General features: G+C 31.8%; 1 long non-coding RNA gene across 1 annotated transcript; it reads left to right on the plus strand.

Annotated features, from left to right (window-relative positions):
* The first annotated feature begins 2,878 nt into the window (after positions 1–2,878).
* LOC142541539 (uncharacterized) lies at positions 2,879–4,901 on the plus strand. Its single transcript, XR_012819374.1, has 3 exons — positions 2,879–3,250; positions 4,145–4,317; positions 4,478–4,901. It is a non-coding gene; the product is annotated as an uncharacterized LOC142541539 (long non-coding RNA).
* Positions 4,902–11,602: the final 6,701 nt, after the last annotated feature.

The following is an 11,602-nucleotide window of genomic DNA, read 5'->3' on the forward strand; positions in this document are numbered from 1 at the left end:
ATATAATTAAATTATTTTGAAACAAAACGAAAGGAAAATAATATAAATATAGAAATATATATAAATATGTTAAATATTAAAATAATTTTTATATAATTAATGAAAAGAAATTAGAAATATTGAAAATGATGGAAATTGGAAGTTACAGTTACATTTTTAGAAGGCTTCAACAACTTGACAACACACCAAAATATTAAATATGGGAGGTTTCAATTAATATATTACTATAGTGATTATTGACACAATTTATGCGCCGTAAAAAATAAAAAATGAAGTAGATTTAAAATGAAAGTTATCATTTAAATAAAATAAAATGTTAGGATAAAAAATAAGATTGAAATATAAATTTCAAATATGAAGTTGAATAGCTAAATTATATATTTGGAATGATAAAAAAAATGTCATCAACATACAAAAAAAATTAACTTGAATTAATACCATATGGAAATAGATATCAAAATAATGACATAGTCATTTTTTAAGTTATGACAAAATGTATAATTGACCGACGATTTCGGTTGGGAATAAATCTAGCAAGCGGACTATGTCAAATTATAGTAAATGGATGATGAGTCCAAGTATCGATCCCACAAAGACTAATATTTAATTACTAGAATTTTATCACTTAAATTAAGATAGACAAAATAAATAACAAGATGATATGTCGATTATTAATCTAAAATACTAAATAAAATAATATCAATTAAAACGACGGATTTACATATCAAGGAGGGATTCAAATTCAAATAAATAACTAAGACACACAACGGTACCAAACTCTACTATGTTGACACGTGTTTAAATTCAATTAATTATTTAATTCTTGACAATCACGGTGAAATCCCCAAATTTATTTATTAAACGATTCCTCGATTTAATAAACCTATCTAAATCAACAGTCCAATTATTTCTAATTGAATTTAATTAGATCTAAATGCATTAAATCTTCGTGGAATTTCAGTTTTCATCTAAAACCGCACACTGAAACCGAATACTATTTCTAGTCAGTTTAACCATGTGTTGATGACGTCTTTGTTGCTATATTTAATCAACCATCTTCCGATTCGTGATTAATCAACAGACATGTAAATAGTTGATCAGGCTATTAACAATAAATATTAAACTAAAATCAATCAATAATTAAAATCTAGAAAAATAATATATCGAAAATAAAACAAATATCAAATAAAGTATTGTTTGGCCCTATCGTGGTCTTAGTCTAAAGAAATTTATTCCATGAATTCAAAACAAAGGTGAAAACACATATTTAAGTTCAGAGAAGAAAACTAAAAGAAGGAAATAAGAGAAATTCTCTGTGATTTAGGCGTGTGTGAGGAATTCCTCCAGCCTTTGGCTTTTGTCTTCCTCCCTTCTGCACTTCCTCACTGTTTCTGCTTCACTGTAGCCTTCTGTTCTACGCTTCCTTCCTTTTTTCCTCTTCTCTGCTGTTCACTTCCTCCTTGTTTCCTGCACTTCCGTCTTCTCTTCTTTCCCTTCTGCTCTCACTTCTTCTGCGCTGGTTTTACTTTTGTTTTACGCCTCCCTTTCACGTCTATGCCTCTTCTCCTTTTATCCTTACTCAATGGGCCTCCTTCTTTCTTTCCTTCTAAGCCCATGTCAAGTAAAGAAAGTATAGATAAGATATTTATCAAGATTTTTCAAGATTTCAATATCATCAAGCAATAAAAATATTTTATTTCTCTTCTTTTGATATTTTGTTTCCTTTGAAATCTAGTAAATTTATTTTATCTTTTAATTTAAACACTTTTTCACTTTTATTCAAATGTAAATTTATTAATTCAAATAATCACATAATTAGGGATAAAAATTCTAGATAATGGCAAATATTATAAAATTAAATCCCTAAAATATTTGCAAGATTTGGCCTTATCAATAATCATAAATTCAATTTATATTTATGGTACGAAGTTGCTACATACCATATGATATAGCTTTGAATACTCTTCAAGACTAATAAATTCTCATTTAATCAATCAATGTATGACAATACATTGAGCAAGTCTTTTGTGAGACGGTCTCACAAATCTTTATCTGTGAGACGGGTCAATCCTACCGATATTCACAATAAAAAGTAATAATTTTAACATAAAAAGTAATATTTTTTTATGGATGACCTAAATAAAAGATCCATCTCACAAAATACGACTCGTAAGATCGTCTCACATAAGTTTTTGCCCAATATATTTAACCCCACGGATAAATATACAACTCATGAATAACATAAAACTATTGTCTATAACAATATATCACCAATGTGCCTTCACTTAAATACATAACTTATAAGAATGTAGGCTCGCTCGGGCCGTGGGCACTATGGGTCCACCAAGTTTTGAGTAAAGGCTTTGAGGTAACGGGCTAGCTTGAAGGAAAAATAGTTATTTTGGTTAATTGATTTGCTCAATTACGAGTTTTGGTCTATTAAATTTTCAAAGTTCTATTTTGATGCAGTTTTCAGTTATTTTGGTATAATTGTTTATGTAATATCGAAAATGTTGATGTGATCCCAGAAAATTATGATAAAAAACCAAAATTTACCAAATTCCCAAAGTATATTTCACTGATTTTTGAACAATCGTTTCAAGAGAAGTCAATTCCATAATTTACCAAAATCACATTGGGGCCTGCTTTTCAATGTATAATCGGTTAAAATCTTGGATGATTCGTTCACGAAATAATCATCTGGTTGTTGGCAACACTGCATGTTGGCCATTATACTGTTCCGCATGACAGGAAAAGCTATCAAGTCAACGTCCCCCAGCAGCGATGACGTCAGACTCCGCGTCACCCCATCATATGTAATTCAACCCCTATAAGTAGAGCGCACGTTCCTTATTCTTTGAAATCACCTCAACAAAACCTCAAGTCAATCATGTTCAACCCCAGCACCGTAGAACCACTTCATGATGAATACTCCTCCGCCTCCCTGTTTTTGCCGCCTTCCATTTTCCTCCCCCCTCTGTCGATTCCGGCGGGCAACGACCACGAATTAATCTCGGCCTTGAAGCCGGAGTTCGGGCACACCAGCAGCTGCTACGGGGGCTCGCCTAATTCGATCACGAGCTATAACACGACTTACAGTCCGAGTTTAACGCAGAGCAGCGTTAGTAGCCAGTCTCTGCAGATGAACCAGCTGGAAGGCTACTGCTACTCTGTCATGAATTCTTCGCATGGGTACTTTGAAGTCGAGCCTTCTTCTTTCAGGAAAGCGTTGAGCACCGGTGATCTGCAGGTATAACACGTTTCTTGTTTCTAAGCATAAGATTTTGAACTGAAAAATTTCGGATGAACTCTAGTAAATCATTTACACTCCATTTGGAAATATTACAATTGTAATCATTAGTATTTTTTTTTTCACTATTGATCAACGTGTTGCATGATTAGTCCATTAATATGTATTTTTTTTATTTTTCTCAGTTAATTTGCTAAAGTTTGACTTTCATTTTCTAAATTGGATTTTGTGTATTCTTTTATCCTAGAAGTCACGAAACTCGTTGAATATCGTTTATTTGGTATTTTAATTATGATTTTTTACGTGATTTATGTAACGAGAATATAGTTCATGTCACATAAAATAAAATCTATTTAAACAAAAATACCACCAAATATTTAAAAAATGATAGGAAAATACTTATCGTTCCAATATTTTCTTACATGAATTTTATGGTATCTAATATAAGTTTTATTCTCGTAACATAAACCACTTAAAAGATTAAATGCCAAATAAATAATACTTATTGGATTTAGTGGTTTCAAGTGGAAAAATGATCAAACTAAAAAAGAGAATTAATTGGTGGATGAAAAACAAATTTAAAAACGTCACAAGACAAATCCAAGACAAGCCAACTTGTACTCCTAACATTCCAATTTTCAATGTAAATAATATTGATCAATTTGAGAATCACTACTAAACAAATTTCAAATGTTATAATAATATCGTCTTACAAAAAGTTTAATGTTCATAGGATAATCTATGTTTCAACCACAATAAATATGAAATTTTTCTTTATAGAAAATATATGTGATTATTTAGTTAATTTTACATAATTTTTAATCTAATCTAATCTGATCTTACAAACAGTGAGGCAACTGCAAGGTTACTTGTCTTATGTTTGTATTGTAATAGGGTGCAAAATGGCATCGCGAAGCGAACATTATTCAAGCGGCGCCATGGCAAGCGAGAGCAGTATAATGGAAAGCATGAATAGAGCGAACCCGTACAGTCCAGAGGAGAAAAAAGAAAGAATTGAGAGGTACAGAAGCAAGAAGAATCTCAGGAATTTCAACAAGAAGATTAAGGTTCCTGTTTCTCCAAAAACATAATAATTTTTTATATATTAATTTTTTTACATCCCATATATGTATATATTCAAGTCCAACTGGCTAATTAATCAATTTCTAAAGTTTAAACATTTTCCCCTTCTGGTTCACTGATTTAAACTACACATGAATTGATCAGTACGAATGTAGGAAGACATTAGCAGACAGTCGCCCGCGCATCAGGGGACGATTCGCGAGGAACGACGAATTAGGAAAGACACCACAGGAAGATCACGAGGACGACGACGACAATTGGATCCATTTTCTTGATGCATTTTCAACAAATCTAGTGCCTTAGTTTTTTTTAGGCCTCAACATGCGATGGAACAAGCTTTTTTTTTTTTTTTTTTTTTTTTTTTTGGCATGTTGAGTTTACACTAAAGGCAAACAATGCAAAACTTGAATTTAGCGGGGGAGTTTTGCCATGATCTGCCATGTTTTCGGTCAATTCCATCGTGTCCTGATGGCACTTTTCCCGTTTTAGTGATATTTAATTTGGCATTATGTTGACGTAGGAAATTTGAATTTCAGATTCTAACTTATCATACACTTCCGTTGCATCATTTCACGTCACGAGTTCAACAAATTTTTAATGTACGATCCCTTTAGGTCTACCTGCTACTTTGTAGATGTGATTAATTATTTTCAATTATTTAGTGTTGAATGTTTAAGGACACGTGAAGTGAAAAGGTTTATGGGCATGGATATAATAATAATAATACAAAAATATTAATATAGATCTAGTAATTTTTGGAAATCAGAATACGAAGCATGTAATATTTGAATTTTTCATTAATTAGCAAAATAGATTTAAAATGACAGGATTTGGAATGTTATGTATAGTAGTGTAATCTCACATCTGTTTTTTTTTAAAAGAAAATTGGAATGGCATATAAGGATTCTATTGCAACGATGATTTAATAAACACAAATACTAAATCACTGTACAGTATTGTTCTCTTTGATTTCGACATAGAGGTTAATTGGGCATTTAATGTCGAAATTTGAATCAGATTTAGAATTTATATAAAAATTATGTCTCATGAATGTGAGACTGTTTTTTGGTTTTCCACATTTTTTAGTTAGTTGTGATAATTGTGGAATCGTCTTTTGACTTTTCAAATTTTGAGTTAATTGAAAACTTTTGGCTCTTCATATTCTTGAGTTAATGAGAAAAATAATTGAGTTAATTAATCTTACATGACTCTTGGTGATCATTTTTGGGCTTATAAATAGTGTTCATTTCCTCATTTCAAAAACATGAATAACATATCTCTTTCAAACATTCCCTTGAATTTCATATTGTTAGCTTTCCATTTCCTCCGTTAAAGGTATGTTCGGTTCGCCGTAGTAGTGTCTCGTGCTATATCACTGCTGGTTGTTCCGTTGTATCTTGGGAAACAAACGTTCAAGACGATCCTGGAAACACATAAAGGATGGGAGAACTCTGTTTTAAGTACATTGTATTTCGTACAGACCTCAATTTTTTGGTTTACTTTAAGCTTTGCTCTACTGTGTTTTCTTCACCATTTAGTTCACATTGTTTTTACGAAAGTTTACTGTACTTTATAGTTCGATATATTGTGCAACATTTAATACAATAAAGATGTCATTGGTCATAAAATATGGTCAAAACATAGTATTCGACAATCTTGAATGCATAAAATGTAAGATTTTGATTAATTTAATGTTAAAGTCATTAAAAAGGGTTTGACATTATGAACAGGAGATGCATGTAATGGAATAATTTTCACAATCATTGTGACAAATTGATCCCACGAAGTCGTAGAGTGGTACTTAGTCTACTTCTTTGTGGGCACCGATCTATTGCCTTATAATGCAACTTTGTGACTATACGACAACATGCACAACAGTACCTCCTTCATCACGATGCAGTCACTTCAGACACAAATCCACAATCATGAGTCTTCCCTACAGTTAGACATTGCAATTTTTATATTTTAAATTTATCTTCTGTTTTTTTAACAGCCCTCTCTGTATTTTTTTTAAATCATGTATGTAATCAAATTTCAATATTAGTTTGCTAATTTTTTTTTGGGGTAAATTTTCATCTTTTTTCCGACTTCTTTGAGGGAAACCTCGTGACACATGTAGCTTCACTACTTCAACTATTATTCCTTTGTCCAAAGGGGATAATGGTTAAAGATGGAAGGATTTCGAGTCTATCACTTTGTGCAATGTGACGAATAAGATTGTTACCGAAACTACTAGCTATGTGTATGGTGAATGTCTAGGGATGTAAACGAACCAAACCGTTTGTGACCTATTCGAAGCTCGATTCGATAAAAGCTCGTTTGAGCTCATTTAATGAAGCTCGTTAAGATAAACAAACCACACTCAAGCTTTACAGTATTCGGCTCGTTAGCTCGTTAACATGTTCGTTGGTAAGTTAATGAGTAATTTTTTAGATTAAAAAATAATAGTTTTAATATTTGATTTTGCATATTATTTATGAAATATATAGAAAAATCTATTAAATTTATTTATTATAATAAATTTACAAATTTTAATAAGAATAATATATTTTTCTTTAAATATATAATTTATTTTTTAATTAATTTAATGAAAATTTAAATGTATAATTTATATTTATTAAGCTTGTTTAGGCTCGATAAAGGCTTGAATAAGCTCGTGAGCCATGCATATATTCGTTAAATAAAGCTCGAGCTCGGATCGATTATAAAGGAACCAAGCTCAAACATTCAACAGTTCGACTCGGCTCGACTCGATTACATTCATATGAATATCCTAGGGAAGATTATAGATAATGTGTGTGGGCCGAAAAAGTTTTAAAACTTTCATTTTGTATTTTTTTGTTTTTATTATAAAAAGCCCAAAAATTTATGGCCCAAATATCTGATTCAATTTCCATTAATGATTGGACTCAAAAGAAAAACCACCCGTGCTATTTTAAAATATTTATTATTAATATGTGTAAGGAATGTTTATAAGTTAATGTTTCGAAAAATTTTGGAGTCCGATTAAGTTATGGAAATTATGATTAAATAAATTATATGGTAAATTTATTTTGATAATGACCCATATGGAATATAATATGGTTGAAATGATAAAATTAGGGATGTCAATGGGTTCGGGTTTTACCCAGACCCGCAATGGACCCGTGCGTATGGGGCGGGTTGGGGCATACTAAATGGGTCATGGGGAGGGTCTCGGGTCACATTTTTCAGACCCGTCTGGATATGGGACGAGTCATGGATCCTATAATACTCGTTATGTGGATATAAACTACTCTAGGGTTTTATTTTTATTAATTTTCATTTTTTTAGTAACTCACTTCAACCATAACGGTCTTAGCTATTCCTATGTCAACTGTTACATTTGAATATAATTTTAGCAGTACTTGAAGAGTAGTTGGTACTCATCTTAGTAGGCTTAATCCAATGGCATTGATGTGCTCGAGAAGACGGTTGTGGGGTGAGGTGAAAAGTAAGTAAATCACAGTTTTATTTTGTTAATGTACTTTCATTTAATTTTGTTACGGTAATTTTTCTCTTTAAATTACATTTTTTTACAGTTTTAAATTACAGTTTTATTGTTCAATGTACTTTCTCTCTTTAATTTTGTAGTCAATTCTTCAAATAGTTTACCAATTTTTCCTACCATTCTTGATGAAGAGGAAGATGATCCCGAAGAATGTGTCTGAAATATTGCTTACTCGCTGATTTGATATTGATCTGTTTAAGTTATGTTATGACTTATTTTCGGGGATGTCAAGATTTTTTTGGAGAGCTAGTAACTCTTTTTTTATGAAATTCTTTATGTCGTGAAAATATTTTGTTTGTTATTATTAAATATGATCGAAGACATGAATTAATTTTCTATTGTGTTGTCTTTAGAGGCTTGTTTGTTATATAATTCAGTCATGTGAGAAGAAATATTACTGTTTTTATTTTAAAAAAATTCGGGTCTCACGATTCTACCCGGCTCCGTTTCGTATTCGAGGTGGGGCGGATCCGAAGAACATTTAACCGGAGTGGGGCAGGTAATGGGTCAAAGTTTTCTTCATGGGACGAGTATTGAGTTTAGTCATACTCGCTCCATTGACATCTCGAGATAATATTGCAATTTAGTAAAGGGATTTTACAGGTCTGTTTTAAATCTCAAATATTACATGCAACATGTTGATGGACATGATGCAGATAAGCTAAGAAGATCAACACTCCATTTGCTCAAATCTTTTGTTTTTTATTTTTAAATCAAAATTAAAATTTGATGCTGAAATTTGATTTGTTAACATAAAAGTACTTAAACATTGAGATTGTGTATATCACATTTAAGTATTGTGTGCATTTGATATAACACATATTCACAATATGCAGCGGAATATATTAATTTAACGCACAAATAAATTTAAATGCAATAAGATAGAAAAAACCAAATACAAGTATAAAAACTTGTACGGTGGTTCAGGGAAAAATATTCACTAAAAAATTGTAAATAATTTTAAAAAATTAATATTAGTGAAACTACGAAAAACGATATTCCTTAACAGATCAAGGAAGAAAATTGTATCCCAAATAAACAAAAACACAGATGCAACAATTGTACTGCCAAAACCCGGAACCATAAATAACTCTTCAACAAACACTTTACACAAATGTTGTCTTCGAGTGCCTCCAACACTTCACGGTAACACAGCATACAACGTGAGTCAATTCTTCACTGATGTAATCTTTGCTATTCCTTCGAATCTCAAAACCACCATCTCAAAACCACTTTTTTTACGCATGCAGCATTGATATCTTATTTATAGATTTCTTTTTCCATATAGTTTATTCCTTAGATAGAGCCCTACACAAATAGAAAAATAAGAATTTCATTAGTAAATAAACATTTTTGAACAATAACATAATATCTAAAGATCTTATTATAAATATCACTAATGTCACAATATTATCTAATAAGGAAAATATCAATATTATAAAAAAAAAATTATTAGTCTAGAAAGGCAACACTCCATATTTTAATATATCAATATTATCAACAAAGAAAAAATTATTAAGGAATAAGATATTCATTTCAATCTCTATTTTTTTGCTTTTCTGGACAAAATATCCAAAAGTGGTATTATCTTTCTGATATGTATTATCTCTGCCTGTATAATAACTCCTCCCGAGTTAGATAGCTATCTCCCCTGAATTCAAACATGTTAGTGCAGTGTTATTATATAGGTGTTGTAACACGTAAATCAAAACACTCAAAAACATCATTATAAACAGAACAAGATAACTAAATCAAACATAACTAAAAACATAGAGATGACACAGTAAAAGAAAAATAAAACAATTTACGGAGCATCTCCAACAATTTACGGAGTATCTTCAACAATATCTTGATTATGATGATATCATGGTCATCATCATGATCAACATCGGACTCATCCATTTTTGCATCAGCAGTAGCTTCGACTTCTACTCCTCCTTTTTTGTTCAACAAAGAAACAGGGGCGGTCCTAAGAAAAAAGAGGCCATGTGTGAAACTTATAATATGGTCCTCTTGTATTGATAGAAGACAATTGGAATGGAGGTTAGAGATTGGTCAGATCGTATAGCTTCATCCGCCGAAATCGAAAATTGAGTCTTACGATTTGAGTATTGAAAATGCTGCTGTTATAATTTTTTTATCATATTTAGGTCTTATTATATATATAATATAATTAAAGTAATTATTTGGGTCCCAATACTATTATATATATATATATTAAAAAAATTTGGGGCCCCCATCAAAATGGGGCCCTGGGCATGGGCCCAGTTTGCCCTTGGAAAGGGCCGGCCCTGCAAAGAAATAAACATCAACTTCTAATAGCAACTCATAGTCAGCCAATTGGGTTTCATAGAATGCAATAACCTCTCGTGTAGTCTGAATTTTTTGTCGGCCAAAATCTACTTGAGCTTGGATATGGGAGGTCGAGAGGATAACATACTCAAAAGGCTTATCCTCCTAACAGATTTAACTTCAGCTGGTTTGGTTACAAATGTTAAAGCATCCATGTTGCCAACATCCTAGGCAACACCAAGCTCAAACTAGAGAAGATCAACCTTTCGCTTTCCTTCGAAATATGCAGGTGCAATCTTCAGTTGTTCACCCGCATCAGGTAGTTCTCCATCTATTTCTTTGACAAATCCTTGGGATTCAAAAATCCAATAGATAAAGTAGGGAAAAGATAGCTTGATGGATTTCCATCTACAAACTGCATAACATAATTGAATGCCATCCGACTAAAATGAAAGTGGTATCACCAGTACCAATCATGTAGAGAACGATATATTGTGATTTAGTAACAACTGTTGTGTTGGTTGAGGGAGTTTATTTCTGATTGTAGTCTTATGAAAAACAGAAGACAAAGAAGTCTAGTTTGCAGTAGATAGTGTAGAACCCGTAAATCAGTAGACGTATAAGCCATGCATAATTCTAGATTTTTAAATTTAATTGACTTCATTGCATGATTATTTTAAATGCATTTATTTGAAGTTAATTATTTATTATTTCAGTTCAGTAGTTTGATTTTTAGCATTTCAGTATTTTCAGTGAGGCCGGACCGGAGTTGGAGTTTTGAGATAGAATTTAAGATTCGAGAAATATTTCCAGAAGTTAATTTAGCTAGCAAGTAAGTTCATTTAAGTTAGAAAGGGAGGTTTGAGGATTAAATTTAATTATTTGAGGTGATTAAGAAATGAACTCATTTAAGTTATTTAATTAAGGGGTTAGCTCACTAAATTATTTAAAGGATTAGTAAGGCTTTCAAGGATTATTAGTTGACTAGATAATCAACATTCCCCTTTATTTTATTATGCATTTTTCGGCCACCCTTAGTGCTAGAAGATTCATTTTCCAACTCATCAACTTTGACCAATTCTTTGCATGTAATTAGTAGGATAATTCTAGGATTTTTGGTAGCACAATTTAATTAATTAATGGACATATCCTAGACTAGAAAATAAGCAAAATTTCGGCCACTACCTCCTAGAAGCATCCACCAACTCATTTGATATCAATTCAAAATTTAAAATTCAAAGGGGAGTGGACTTGGTCTTGATTCTTCCTTATATTGTGCACCCTTCTCCTCACCCCTCATAACCACTCCATCACACTCCCTCCCCACCGAAATCAGACCCATTTTCAGTAGAAAAAACGTGAATAACAGCTAGGGAGAAAGGGAGAAAAATCGAGAACTAGAAAGAACAAGAGAAGCGCTCCACCTCCTCCGTGCCGCGTCGTCGTTG

The sequence above is a fragment of the Primulina tabacum genome, chromosome 4 (assembly GCF_025594145.1).
Source record: "Primulina tabacum isolate GXHZ01 chromosome 4, ASM2559414v2, whole genome shotgun sequence".
Lineage (NCBI taxonomy): Eukaryota > Viridiplantae > Streptophyta > Magnoliopsida > Lamiales > Gesneriaceae > Primulina > Primulina tabacum.